Source organism: Podarcis vaucheri (genome assembly GCF_965113315.1).
Source record: "Podarcis vaucheri genome assembly, chromosome: 16".
Classification (NCBI taxonomy): Eukaryota; Metazoa; Chordata; class Lepidosauria; order Squamata; family Lacertidae; genus Podarcis; species Podarcis vaucheri.
In genome coordinates, this window is record NC_138754.1 from 25,653,094 (window position 1) to 25,666,863 (window position 13,770).

A 13,770-nucleotide genomic window follows, 5' to 3' on the forward strand; every position below is an offset into this window, starting at 1 on the left:
TCTATTCTTTGGGAAAGATTATGGTGACAAATGGGAGGTGTGTGGGTGCCATGCATCTAAAGAAGCACCCACTGGGATGGGTGGGAGGGCTGGCATTAAAACTTTTGCGCCACTGAACCAAATAAGGAGTGAAGTCACCCAGGGACCCGGTTTGCTTGAGATTGTTTAGCCAACCATGTCATGCAGATCATGAAAAGTGCTTTAATCTGCAATGTTACAGGGCCTCCCGAGGGGATTAGCTGCCGTCCCAATATGTTAATATAGCAAAAATGGATGATCCAATTAAGCTCTGCAAAGTCGCGTTGGAAGCAAAGGCCCATATGCTGCTTTTTATCCCTCTCAGTGTGCAAGGATGCAGCATAAAATCCTGGCAGCCTGTGACATCCGATGAGCCGGTTTGGCCTTCTGCAAGACGTTGTGTGTGTCCTGTGGGACTCTCTTCAATCTCAGAAAGCCTGAGCCGAAAGGACTTTCCTGAATTCATCATGCCATTCACAGGTGGCAAATTTGGGGAGGATTTCAATGGTTTGCAGGATGGACACAATGTCTGCTCACAGACAAGCAGGTAGAGATGGTTCACTCCAGCAGGTGGAGGTGGTTCACTCCAGCCAGGAGAGATGGTTCATTCCAGCAGGTGGAGGTGGTTCACTCTAGCCAAGAGAGATAGTTCACTCCAGCAGGTGGAGGTGGTTCACTCCAGCCAGGAGAGATGGTTCATTCCAGCAGGTGGAGGTGGTTCACTCTAGCCAAGAGAGATAGTTCACTCCAGCAGGTGGAGGTGGTTCACTCCAGCCAGGAGAGATGGTTCATTCCAGCAGGTGGTGGTTCACTCTAGCCAGGAGAGATGGTTCACTCCAGCAGGTGGAGGTGGTTCACTCCAGCCAGGAGAGATGGTTCATTCCAGCAGGTGGTGGTGGTTCACTCTAGCCAAGAGAGATGGTTCATTCCAGCAGGTGGAGGTGGTTCACTCCAGCAGGTGGAGGTGGTTCACTCCAGCCAGGAGAGATGGTTCATTCCAGCAGGTGGAGGTGGTTCACTCTAGCCAAGAGAGATGGTTCATTCCAGCAGGTGGAGGTGGTTCACTCCAGCCAGGAGAGATGATTCATTCCAGCAGGTGGGGGTGGTTCACTCTAGCCAGGAGAGATGGTTCACTCTAGCCAAGAGATATGGTTCACTCTAGCCAGGAGAGATGGTTCACTCTAGCCAGGAGAGATGGTTCACTCCACCCAGTTGGGATGGCTCACTCCAGCCAGTAAAGGTGGTTCATTCTAGAAAGTAAAGTTAGCTTGCTTCAGGCAGTTGCCTTATCCAGAGTCAGGCCATTGGTTAACCCAGCTCAGTACTGGCTGGCAGTGGTTCTCCAGGGTTTCAGACAGGAGTCTTTTCTTTGTCCAATTTGGCCATACCAGGGACCTTTTGCATCCAAAGCTGCTGCTCCACCATTGGGCACCACCGGACTGCAAATCCCTTGACCCTTGACCATTGGCCATGCTGGCTTGGACTGATGGGAATTGATGTCCCACAACATCTGGAGAACCACAGACTAGGGGAGGCTGCTCCAGATATCATAATATGGGCTTTATCAGAGATGTTGTGGACACATGATTCTGACTGGGGCTGTTGCACTGCAACACAGAACTGCATAGTTTCTGGCAATGCACAGAGGAGTGTTTTCTCTCTCTCTCTTTTTCAGAGCAAGATCATGCCAGCAGGCCTTATTAAAGAAAAGCATGCTGATGAAAGGAGAAAGCCAGAAAGTGTTCCAGGGAGAGTCCTTTGGCTCCTGCCCCATCCTCTCCCAGTTACTGGAGCACTGGGGCTCACAGTAAATGGCTGTTGCTCATAATTTGCTGAACTCATTGCAAGCAGAAGCAGAGGGAGGCCAACTCCTTGCCTGGCAGGACCATTTCAATACAGACACATAAAAGAGATTTGACTTCCCCGCTGCCTTGGTAGGATGTAAGCCCAACTAGCTTTTCTTCTATCAACCACTGATGGGGAAGGGGAGGACTCCCGAGCAAGCTGAAGGAGCCAATCACCAGTTTTAGAGAAGAGGCTCTGTCACCTTGCCCTTTACATTGCAAGGCCTGGCCCAGTGTTTCCCAAGCAATGGCCTAGCCTATGAGAACCACTTTGGAAAAGGGCAGGGAGGGAAATTTCAAGTCTGTGGGCTGGATGTGGCCCATCAGGCTTTTCTACCTGGCCCTTGAGACTGCCTCACCCGCTCCGTGGGCCATACCTCTCATCTGTGCTGATCCACACTCTCAATTGCTTTTGCCTGGCTGAAATGTGCCCTTGAATTGTGATAATGCCTCTTGCTTGCTGGATAGAGATAAGCATAGACCAGGGGTCAGCAAACTTTTTCAGCAGGGGGCCGGCCCACTGTCCCTCAGACCTTGTGGGGGTGGGCGGGCTATATTTTGGACAAAAAAATGAACGAATTCCTGTGCCCCACAAATAACCCAGAGATGCATTTCAAATAAAAGGACACATTCTACTCATGTAAAAACACAACGATTCCCGGACTATCCGTGGGCCGGATTTAGAAGGCAATTGGTCTGGATCCGGCCCCTGGGCCTTAGTTTGCCTACCCATGGCATAGACATTGCAAGCAGCTCCTCCTAGGGAGGTGGAGCCACTGGCAGGCGAGGTCCTGCCAACCTTTATATGGCTTAAGAGGGGATGAAAACATTTTACCAATCTCAGATAGCAGGTTCCCCTAGGATCTGTCCAGGGTGCTGATTCCCCCCCTGGCCCAGAAGAGGCTCTTGTATTCATCACCATGGCAAGCCCCAGTAGAAAGAGGATTGGTAGCAGGGAAAGAATGCAGACCAACGGCTGGTAGACAATGGGGACTCATGCAGCATTCCAGAATGAGTCTGAAGAAGCCCATTGGTTGCCTTACTGTTGCCTACTATGATGGGCTGTGTTTCCACACTGATGCTGGCAAGGCTGCCAGAAGGAGTGGGAATCAAGCTCAGGACACCAGCCTTCTTGTCCCTGCACTGTATCACTGAGTTGTAGGTCTGACCTATGGAAGTGTTGAAAGGTCACTGCTTGAACTGAATATGGAAGTCACTTCCATAGAAGGAAGTGATGACCACTCACTTGTAGGGCAGTAAAAGAGGACTGGACAAATTCATGGAGGATAGCAATGGCTACTAGTCATGATGGCCATGCTCCGACTCCACAGTCCAAGGCAATGATGCTTCTGAATACTGGTTGCTGGAAGCGGCAGGAGGAGCGAGCGCTTGTGTGCTCGTGGTCCTCCTTGAAGGTTCCCATGTGGGTATCTGGACAGTCACTGTGAGAAAAGTATGGGGCACTGACCTGATCCAGAAGGCTCTTACGTTCTTCTATGTGCATAGAATTGTTATTGTTAATGTATAAGATAAATAATAAATGCTAGAAATGTAAAGAAAAAGAGGGAACATTTTACCATATGTGGTGGGAATGTAAGAAAGTAAAAAAACTTCTGGGAAATGATATATAATGAGATGAAAAAGATGTTGAAATATACATTTTAAAAAAACAAACCAGAAGCATTTTTACTTGGTATTATAGGTGAGGATATTAATAGGCAAGATGTTAAATTGTTTTTATATGCAACAACAGTAGCAAGAGTATTGTTAGCCCAGAAATGGAAGCAAGAAGAAATTCCAACGAAAGAAGAATGGCAGACAAAATTAATGGATTATGCCGAATTAGGTAAAATGACAGGAAGGATTCGAAACCTGCGGGACCAGAGATTTACAGAATAGTGGAAGAAATATACGAACTATTTGAAGAGCAACTGTAATCAACAAATTACACTGGTAGGACTACAAGAAGTTTTGTAAGGAGAAATGTATGAAGCATTGCAAAGTAGAGAAAGAATAGCGATATTAGTTATGAGTTAAATGTAATTGTGGAAGTAAGAAATGTATACTTAGTGAATAGATTGGAAAATTTTCAGATGTGATTGATGGAAGTCAAAATATTGTATAAGATGTTAACGTATGTTTAATTATTGTTGAAAATGATATGTTGAAAATTAATAAAAATTAAATATATAAATAATAATAATAATAATAATAATAATAATAATAATAATAATAATAAATTTTTATTTATATCCCGCCCTCCCCAGCCGAAGTTGGGCTCAGGGCGGCTAACAACAATAAAACAGTATAAAAGTATAGCATAAACAACACTCTAAAATCATTCATTATAAAATTAGTTAATTCAGGCCACTGGCAACCATTGGGCCAGAGCTCCGCGAAGATTGCCGAGGGAGGGAGTCAGGCTGTGCCCTGGCCAAAGGCCTGGTGGAACAGCTCTGTCTTGCAGTCTCTGCGGAAAGATGTCAAGTCCCGCAGGGCCCTGGTCTCTTGTGGCAGAGTGTTCCACCAGATCGGAGCCACAGCCGAAAAAGCCCTGGCTCTAGTTGAGGCCAGCCTAACCTCTCCGTGGCCCGGGACCTTCAAGATGTTTTTATTTGAAGACCGTAAGTTCCTCTGTGGGGCATACCAGGAGAGGCGGTCCCGTAGGTACGAGGGTCCTAGGCCGTATAGGGCTTTAAAGGTTAATGCCAGCACCTTAAACCTGATCCTGTACTCCACCGGGAGCCAGTGCAGCTGGTGTAGCACTGGGTGAATGTGATCTCGCAGCGAAGACCTTGTAAGGAGTCTCGCTGCAGCATTCTGCACCCTCAGAACAAAAGAATTGTTGTTGTTGTTTATGGAGGAGCAGTCAGTCAGACTCCACACTGGACCAGCTACTAGCTATGATGGCTATGTTCTGTTTCCATGGTTGGAGGCAGTAATGCTTCTGAATACCATTTGTTGGAAACTGCAGGAGGGGAGAGCCCTCTTGCGCTTGCCTTCTGCTTGTGGGTTTCCTATTGGGACATCTGTTGAGAACAGGATTTAATGCACCATTGGCCTGATCCAGCAGGCTCTTCTAAGGTTCTTTTTTTAAAAAAACAAACAAACAAATTTATTTAACATAATTGTTACAAAATTTAAGCAAAATATTGCAAATACATACATATATATTTCAAATAAGCACATATATATGAAAAAAAGGAACAAAAGAGAAGAAAAGAAGAAAATAAAAAAAGAAGAGGATACCTTTGGGGGAGGTTCCTCCTTCTCCCCCAACCTCTTCTCAAGCTGTGCCTTCCAGTGGCGTAGCGTGGGTTGTCAGCACCCGGGGCAAGGCAAGTAATTTGTGCCCCCTAACCTGTGGATTTACGCCCCCTAACCCGTGGATTTGCGCCCCCTAACCCCCAGATGTTGCGCCCGGTGCGGCCGGCCCCCCTGCACCCCCACGCTACGCCACTGGTGCCTTCCACCTTTTAAAGACCCGACCACCACGTTAGCGTAATTACCCTCATCGAGTTATCTGCAACTGGCAGTGGAAGATTCAGTTGGGTCGGTTAGCAGCTAAGAGAGAGTGAACGGACAGCACTCTCAAATCAATTAGCAGCCAGCAAGGATCAAATTGAAAGGTAATATTATTTTCATCTCCTGTCTGGGAGACAGGCTGGAGCGAGGAAGCTCAGGGCTGAACATCATACCCAATTGCTTCTAGTCTGGGAGCTGGAATCCTTGTCATTAATCTCTTCTTCATCTCTGGCTGCAGTGAATCAGTGCAGAATCTCAGAGAGATGGGTCTGAACATGTGGATGCTCTGAAAAGGGATATGACTCCAAACCCTGCCCCTTGCCACACCTCATTTCTCCTTCAAACATCCTCTCCTGCTCTCACTTCAGTTGTTTCACTGTGGCTGGGGGCAAGTGCCATTCCCAGCAGCTGCTTGGTTGGTGTTGAGCCATGGCAGGGCCTTTTCAGTGGTGGCTCCCATTTATAGAATGCCCTCCGTAGTGATGTGTGTGTCCCTCTCCTTCATTATTGACATTCAGGGAGATTTTGAAAACATTCCTGTTTAAGCAGGCAGTTGGTGGCTAAAAAATGACACTGTTCCTAGAAACCCCGAGAACACCAGCTGAGAAAATGTTTCTAAACTGTTTTCAGAATGTTTTGAAGCTGCTTTCGCTTGTTGGTGTTTTTTTAAACGTTTAATCATTGCTGTGACTGCCACCCTGGGCTCCTTTGGGAGAAAGGGTGGGATATGAAGCAAATAAACAAAAGCAAAAAGAATAAATTTGCGAGGGAGAAAAAGTCGACGAAGAGAAGGAAAAGGCAGAGGCGGTACGTTATCGTTATAGCAACGTAAGATAAATCGTGTCTGCCTGGAGAAGCAGAGGTGGAAGGGCACCATCCTCTCTAGAAAGGAGACCCCTCCTTCAATGGGGTCATAAATCACTGCTTGCTCTTAGATGATGTTGATGGGGCAAGGAGAAGTTTCCAGGTAGATGGGAGCTGTGACCTCTGAGTCAAGGAGAAAGAAGGGTCAACTGCCAGGGCCGTCAAAACTCCTCCACAGGTCCATTATGGGCTGCTGTTCACCATCAGTACGCCTAGGAATGGCTCTCCAGCAGCTGTGGACCCCATCAGGAAAAGCCCCCTTTGGCTTGCTGTTTTTCAGAATCTCGCAAGATGGCTCTCTGAGCTATCATTGCAGAACCAGGGACTGAGATGTGTTCCCTGCGCCGAGGAAGCCGCCCGGATAATGAAGATGTAGACACATTTCCAGTGCACAGCCCCAGCTAAGTGCAGGCAAATAATCGCTCTAATTACTCTAATTACTTAAGAGATAGCTCTGTTTTCCCAAGGAAACGTTTTAACATGGCGGCTCAGCAAAATAAACGTGTGTGGCTGGCTCCAACCTCCGAGCTACTGGGCAGCTGGCAAATGCGTCCCTCAGCTGGATGCATATCTCCAGACTGACCAGGTGTGTTTGCCACTTCAGGGAGGAAATGTCAGTCATGACAGTGGATGTCAGAGAATCTGGACTTAAACAGAAACAGAAATTGCCAATGCTTGATTCATTCCATGTCCAGAACTGAAATAAATCCAGCGAATACTTTTTGGTTGTTGCTGTCATCCTGCTAAAGGTACGTGAATGTTTATGTCTGCATTTCTTTTGCCTTGAAGTGAATGTGGTTGGAAGGAAGTCATGACAATGTCACTTACATAAGCGACTTAATTTCACCACAGCAGAGAGTGAGTCGAATGACGTAGTTTTGGTGGAAGACGAACTGCAGCAGAATGGAAACGCTGCTGCGTGTGAAGACTACACGGTGGAACAGAAAACAATGTGTTCTTACATCCCTAGTTAAGCTTAAGGGTGCAGAAGATCAGGAAGGAAACAAACCTGACCCATTGAGTAGGGAATTCTCCTGTGTAAAGCCTCCTCAAAATGAATGGGGATGCTGAAAGTGCTCAAATGGGACATTCATGTTCTTGTGGGAATGTTGTAGATACTAGGAGTGGATATATTGATTTAATAGTATCCTTCCTCACTCACACTTGTGAGTCAGCAGCAGAGTGACATTCCCTAATATATAGCAGAAAGTTAGTTGGTAGATTCTTTTGGATTTCTTTACTTAAGCAATCCAATCTGGCTTTGTTCAGATTGGGTTTTGTTCCTGGCCAGTCCCCTTTTTATCTTTCCTAAAAAGAATAAAGACACAAGAAGCTTCTTTTAAAGGTAACAAGAAGTTTACTCACATTCAGTTCACAGTTGGATCCCTGTGCTTTAGCTTGCAGTTACAGATGCAGTTACAGATACAGTGTGGCTTACATCCTTGTAAGGATGGGCCCATGTGCAGCTGGCAGAGAGTCAGCAGTGCAGTCCAAGAGAAGAAAAGGCATCAAAAGAGGAAGATGGCTGTGTGACCAGCCCCTTTTATGGGGTTTCCCAGGGTCACACGCAGGGGGAAGAAGCTCCAGACCAGGTGTGACAGGAAGTCCTCCTGGCTGTGGAGTAACACCCCCCTGCATGTCCACTCTGGGCAAACAGGAAGTGTTGTACTTGACTGCTTATGTTACATCCCAGAGTTCCGAGCCAGTATACTCATTAGAGCAAATGGGCAATGCCCCACCAACCACAGTCTGCCCTCAACCAGCCATCTCTTGAGTGTCTTCTTACTTACAAGCAGTCCAGGGGGTGGCCCATCCTATCAGCTTCCTCCTCCTTAGTCTCCTAGTGTTGCCCTTGTAGAACTCATCTGGGAGGAGGATAGGGACAAAACTAGTTGCCTGTTGCCTGTCTTTGACTCTGGAGGCACGTACTATTGCGCTCTCTGACTTCACCCAAACAGTCCCAATGGGCATCATGCAGCACTGAATATAACCCTAGTTCCCTAGTTACCCCAGGGGATTGGTAAGACTGGACAAGGAGAAAAGCCTCTTGCTTGCCCAGAAAAAAATGTGGAAAGATGCATGGGTGTCTCTGTGCAGAAACTTTGGACCTTTGCCTGTCTAGAATGTAGACAACGGTATTGTCCAGCATCTGTTCACACTCAGCACGAGTATGTGGCACCTGGAAATTTTGGGGGAAGGGAAAAATAAGACCCCAGGAAATGTTATCTGAAGTTATTCAGGGCAGTGTTGGCTAGCCTAACCAAAGAAGGGCTGTGACTCAGTGATAGAACATCTGCTTTGCAAGCAGAAGGCCCAGGTCCAATCTATGATGGCAATCTCTGATCGTGACTGAAAGTGGCTGCCGAGACCATATAACACCTGTCCTGAAAGACCTACATTGGCTCCCAGTACGTTTCCGAGCACCATTCATAGTGCTGGTGCTGACCTTAAAAGCCCTAAACAGCCTCAGCCCACTGTACCTGAAGGAGTGTCTCCACCCCCATCATTCAGCCAGGATGCTGAGGTCCTCCTCTGAAGGTCTTTCGGTGGTTCCCCCACTGCAAGAAGTGAAGCTACAGGGAACCAGACAGAGGGTCGTCTCGGTAGTGGCACCTGCCCTGTGGAACGCCCTCTCACCAGATGTCAAGGAAATAAATAACTATTTGACTTTTAGAAGGCATCTGAAGCCAGCCCTGTTTAGGGAAGTTTTTAATGTTTGATGTTTTATCGCTTTATTATTATTATTATTATTATTCTGTTGGGAGCCACCCAGAGTGGCTGGGGAAACCCAGCCAGATGGGTGGGGTGAAAATAATAAGTTCCTCCTCCTCCTCCTCCTCCTCCTCCTCTGCTTCTGCTTCTTATAGGCCTGAAAATGTCCCCCACCACTTCCAGTAAGCGTAGATAATACTGAACTCGCTAGACCAATGGACTGACTCTATCTAAGGCAGCTTCTGACGGTCCTATGTTCAGGTAACGCTCATTCCCACCCTGGCTTCAGACCCAATCATCCATGCCAGTTCTCTGCCCCCTATATCTCCAGGTCAATATGCGGGTCAGTAGTCAAGGCCAGCCCAAGAGAAGTGGTTGCATCTTTCCTCAAGCCACTGTCTATGTCACTTGTGGGCACCAGGACTGTGCCTTGCCCCATGAGTTTCCAGAGGTAATTGTCCGGCTGCTGCTGGCTGCAACAGCTGAAATAGATGTATCTCAATCCAACCCAAGACTTTTCTGAGGTTCCTGATGTGCAGTCATTCGTCCAAGCTGAGCTGAAATAGAAGCAAGTTGCCTGCACAGTGCAGGCACCTTCAAATTGAATTTCAACAGGGAGGTATCAAATGCTACAAGCAGGAAGAGAAAATCAATCGCATTAATGCAAAATGGAGGTTAATTGGCTAGACTCTAACCTTCCTGCGCAGCTTCTGGGGACGATGAGGAGTCCCTGCTTGGGTAGGAGGCTGTGATATCACACTGTAGAGAGAATATGGTTACACTTTCAGGCCTGACTCCCCAGCATCAGCAGAAGTTTTGTGAAAGGTGTGATGGGGAGTGTTGTGGAAATCAAAACCGCAGGAATTGCTTGGGAGAGGGCCCCAAACTCATGAGAGCCAGGGAGTCCTCTGAACATGATGTGAAATGCAGAATACAGTATTTATACAGTAATTGTCACACAAAGCTCAAAGACTAATTTTCTCCAATATAGTGGGATATTGCAGAAAAGGTTCAAAGCAATATTTCAACGCATTCTGAAATAGTTGTTTACCTTAGATTCGGCTTGCGTGGAGAATATTTTACTTTATTGGCAGTCTGTGGTTTCATGTGCTAGAACATTTTTGCACAGCTTGTGTGTGTGTGTGGCTTTTGTGTACATGAATAGTCAAATTTGCCCTTACCCTTATTTCATGTCACCTTCACTCTTGTTGACCAGAAAAAGTTCACAATCATTAATCCTGAAGCCAAACTTTATTTATTTCTCTAACAGTGGTCAGCTTTCTTAAAGGCTGGTTGTCCCTGTTTTGGGATTCTTTTAGAACATGGCAGCTAAATGTACTCTGGAAAATACATTGCATTTGATATTGGTGGTCAGGCACCCCTGTTCCACAGGCCTGATTAGGAGGTTGAGTTGTCCTGGTCCACACTGCCAGATGAATAACTCAAACTTGGGATACTGTTTCCTCCAAAATCTCTAATGCATAAATCTGCATGATGAACACGTGAGAATCAAAGGCACAGGGGGTGAATTACATGACTAAGTGCAAACTGAGACATTGATTCAACAAGCAACATGCTGCCTGTCTCTTCCTTTTGAAGAGTGGAGAGAGCAAAAGTCTTAGCGGAGCAAGTGATAAGTGTTTCAGGATTTAGCAAGCAAATGGGCACTACTGCAAATGAGTTGGGTCTGTGAGGTTTGTCTGTGCTGGCGTCTCCATGTCTTTGGTGTTGGAGTCAGTACTGGCTCAGTATTGGACATACTCTCAAGTACCTCTCCAGAAGGATGAGACTCCTTACTGACAGTAGGAGAAGGAGGCGGCAGGCCCACTTCAGAAGGTGCCCAGCTAGAGGTGTTTGATAACACAATGGTGCCATGGTTAGAGTGTTGAACTAGAACAATGTCTCCGAAAAAAATTACACATCACTTGGGAAGGCAGGCAAATTGTTATGTACTAAGCTTGGATCCTAGAACAATAGACAAGTAGAATAGTAGAATGCAACAACTGATTGGCTTGCAGGAAAAGACCAATCAGGCTCCAGGAGGAAGTTAATCAGCCTATTAGGCTGGTAGGATCGTAGAATGCAACAACTGATTGGCCTGCAGGAAAAGACCAGTCAGGCTCCAGGAGGGAAGCAGAATTAGCCAATCAGATAGGACTCATTGTGTAAATAATGTATATAAAAGCCTGAGGGTTGGGGGGGGGAATTCAATCACTGCTTTACAAGCTGCAATAAAGAGCATGAAATCACTACAGGACTCTGAGTATATTTCACAAACTAATTTCAATGTACTGGAAGAAGCAAAGATCACCACTGTGGAAGCAATGATTCGTCAACGTCAACTTCATTGGACTGGTCATGTTGTGTGGATGCCTGATTATTGCCTTCCAAAGCAACTACTCTATTCTGAACTTAAAAATGGAAAGTGTAATGCTGGTGGTCAACAAAAGAGGTTCAAAAAAAGAGGTTCAAAGACTCTCTTAAGGCAAGTCTTTAAAAAGGTAGTATACACACCGACAAATGGGAAATACTGGCCTGAGAGCACTCCAACTGGAGAACAGCCTTTACCAAAGGTGTCATGGGCTTTGAAGACACTCAAAATCAGGATAAAAGGGAGAAACATGCTAAGAGGAAGGCACGCTTGGCGAACCCTCACCATGATCAACTCCCACCTGGAAATCTATGTCCCCACTGTGGAAGGACATGTGGATCCAGAATTGGCCTCCACAGTCGCTTACAGACTCCCTGCTAAAACTGTGTTTGTGGAAGACAATCTTACTTGGCTAGGAGTGATCACCAAAAATGTTCAACTAGGACGTGGGAGACCAGGGTTCAAGTTTGTATTGAACTATGAAGCTAACTAGGTGACCTTCAGGGCTAGTTACTGCCTCTAAGCCTAACCTACTTTGCAGGTTTACAAGCCACACTGGAAAAGCGAAATGCAAGGGCTCCATCCACCTGTTATAGTGACCGACTTTGAATGGGGCATCTCAAGATGTGGCTAGCTGAACTGAAAAACGTCCCCCACCTGCGAACTCTCTTAAAAGGAAATGTCCATCAGTTCCTTTGACTCCTAACAAAAAACAGCTTTGCCTTCTTAAGACAACTCCAAGGTAACTCCGAGAGCACAGAATTGTGCTTCAACAAGGTCAGAGGTTTTTTTTTGTAATATGGGAGGGATTGGAGTCATGGCAGCTGGCAATAGCCAGCTGATAAAGACACCTGCTTCTTGGGAGAAAAGCAATGACAAACCTAGACAGCATCTTAAAAAGCAGAGACATCACCTTGCCAACAAAGGTCCGTATAGTAAAGCTATGGTTTTCCCGGTAGTGATGTATGGAAGTGAGAGCTGGACCATAAAGAAGGCTGATCGCCGAAGAATTGATGCTTTTGAATTATGGTGCTGGAGGAGACTCTTGAGAGTCCCATGGACTGCAAGAAGATCAAGCCTATCCATTCTGAAGGAAATCAGCCCTGGGTCCTCACTGGAAGGACAGGTTCTGAAGCTGAGGCTCCAATACTTTGGCCACCTCATGAGAAGAGAAGACTCCCTGGAAAAGACCCTGATGTTGGGAAAGATGGAGGGCACAAGGAGAAGGGGACAACAGAGGATGAGATGGCTGGACAGTATCAGCATGAGTTTGGCCAAACTGCGGGAGGCAGTGGAAGACAGGAGTGCCTGGCATGCTCTGGTCCATGGGGTCACGAAGAGTCAGACACGACTAAATGACTAAACAACAACAACAAACAAGTTCTTCCTTTCTCAGAGGATCTTGGGATGATGCACAGACTTCAGCACCCACCTCTGTCTATATAGAACCCAAAAGGGGGAGGAAGGAGGAGCCACGGGGTGAAAGGGGGCAGCACTTCTCCCCCAGCAAACTCCATCCCCAACATGTGGATGGGCAGACACACATCGTGTATCAGTGAAATACCTGTCCATACTGTACTTGGCTTCCTCCTCCTGAAGCCTGTTGAAAAACAAACCCTTCTCACTACCAACTTTATTATCCCCCATGAATATGGAGAGGTTCCTTCTGCCTGGGAAGCCTTGCAGATCAGCTTCTCATGAATAAATTATCTTTGCTTTGTGAGACTCAATGCACCCTCCTCACCCGTTGGAAGCATCCATAATTACCTTTGAAATACAATCATCTCTTGGATGGGAATGTTTGTGTTGCCACTCTGCTTTCATCTTCCTCCCCCTCTCCCAGAAACGCTAAGCCATTTCCTTCTCAGGGTGGCTTTATAAAGTTCATCTGGTTAGGGGAGAATCGAAAGCACTCGTTGTTGTTTTTTGATCCTGCCAAAACTATTCCTGAAAAACAGGAAGGGGGAAAGTCTTTGGCCAACCTATTTGGTGCTGCTTGCATAACAGCTTGCTTGCTCATCTTCATTGCCCCCTCTTCCCACCCCACCTGCCCAATAGACTTTATTGCATTCATTGATGTAATCACCTCACCAAACCTGATGGATGCTATAGTGTAGTGATGGCATCTTATTCGCCAGTAGGTGTCTTTGCCCATGGAGACCTCTGGTCAAATCTGATTGGCTAGTCCCATGTGACATCATCCTTTTATGATGGGAGCCATAATTGGCTAAGACTGCTCATGATTGAATGAGCCATCAAGAGGTAAATGATGAAGTATCAATGAGGGAATGAGCCACTGAAGATCATACACCACAGATAAAGCTTTCAGCAGGCAAGGTTGTTCCGTTATGGCAAAGGGAGCACCAGCCTCCATCACATGAGCCCTCAGCCAGCACTCACATGACTGTCTTCTTTCCTATAACCAGTCCAGAAGGA

The 13,770-nt window shown here is 46.5% G+C and overlaps 2 long non-coding RNA genes across 3 annotated transcripts; one reads left to right on the forward strand and one right to left on the reverse strand.

Annotated features, from left to right (window-relative positions):
* The first annotated feature begins 210 nt into the window (after nt 1-210).
* Nucleotides 211-901, forward strand: LOC309521172. Of its 2 annotated transcripts, none has more exons than XR_014214517.1 (3): nt 211-594; nt 664-818; nt 862-901. It is a non-coding gene; the product is annotated as an uncharacterized lncRNA (long non-coding RNA). The 2 variants fall into 2 exon arrangements; XR_014214518.1 differs by having other exon boundaries at nt 212-594; nt 664-772; nt 862-879.
* A 6,594-nt stretch (nt 902-7,495) lies between these two features.
* LOC309521190 lies at nt 7,496-13,467 on the reverse strand. Its single transcript, XR_014214545.1, has 4 exons — nt 13,426-13,467; nt 9,659-9,722; nt 8,042-8,116; nt 7,496-7,559 (listed from the first exon to the last, which is right to left on the reverse strand). It is a non-coding gene; the product is annotated as an uncharacterized lncRNA (long non-coding RNA).
* Nucleotides 13,468-13,770: the final 303 nt, after the last annotated feature.